The following is a 1,158-nucleotide window of genomic DNA, read 5'->3' on the forward strand; positions in this document are numbered from 1 at the left end:
AAAACAGCAACACGGGTACTTCAGTGCTGATGCTTCGGCAGCTTAAATACGTTCATGTAGAAAAACAAAGAGGCCCTGTGGTGCAACACGTAACAGTCCACTCGTTGTGTCAGGACAGAGATAGTCCAGGGTTGCATGGTGTGACTGAGCAGGCACCTTTCTGCAAACAACGTAAACTATTTTGACCAAAGTTTGACTGCTTTCTGCGTTCCTTCAGTGCCAGTTCCGCTCTGCAGCCAGCCTGTTGCCACATCAGAGTGACACTTGTGGATTGAAGCCAGACATTGTCAGCTCATTATCAACACCCTGTCATGTGCTGTCAGCCTTCGCTCCACTCTTCTCCCTTCTTTTGTGTGACCGTGTGTGTGTGTGTGTGGGGGGGGTGTTATTGTATGTGTAAAAAGAAAATAAAAAGTGTGTGGGATGATTTCAAGTTGAAAGATGTCTCCCTGCTCGTGCTCTTTGTCTGGGGATCATGAGCTGCTTGAGCAGAGCTACACGAAGCCACACGGAAGTGAATGAGGTGTCTGTGAGCAGCAGACTTCGCTCTTTTCTTCCTGGTGAGCTTCATCCCTGGCTCTTGTCTTCAGAATTGCCCGTTGCTCGTTGTACGCAGGTACAAGCAACCGCTGGCTGATTTCCGCAGCACAGCTTTTTCGACCTCTTTCTATTTCCGCTGCAGAGGCTTCTGCTTTTTCTCCTCCACGTTTCCTCTTTCACATGTTGCACACGCCGACATGTGTGTTCATATCACCTCTGTGAGCCCGCAGAGCACTTCCTGCTCTTTGAAAGTGCTTTGATAGGAATATCCTCGTACAGCACTCAGATCGGGCCTTCTCTGATTTTTGTCCTGCTGACGCGTTTTATCAGACTTTCCCTGACACAAATCACCGTTCTGGCTCCTTACACGCCATACAGAAGTTGCCAGATGTGATAGCAGCTGAGAGAAAGACGTGAGGGGCAGACAGAGATAAAGTGTCTGTGTGAACTGTGCGATGACAATGGTTTGAGGGTATGGGGCGCCGTTTGTAAAGGAGCTTGTGCTAAAAATTCATGCCTAAATTTTGTCACATTTAGCTTCAAACACTGTTTAAAAATGTAGTGTTGATTTTCTGATGTCACTTTTTACAACATTTAGATTTAACATTTAACATTTAG

Source organism: Kryptolebias marmoratus, linkage group LG11 (genome assembly GCF_001649575.2).
Source record: "Kryptolebias marmoratus isolate JLee-2015 linkage group LG11, ASM164957v2, whole genome shotgun sequence".
Classification (NCBI taxonomy): domain Eukaryota; kingdom Metazoa; phylum Chordata; class Actinopteri; order Cyprinodontiformes; family Rivulidae; genus Kryptolebias; species Kryptolebias marmoratus.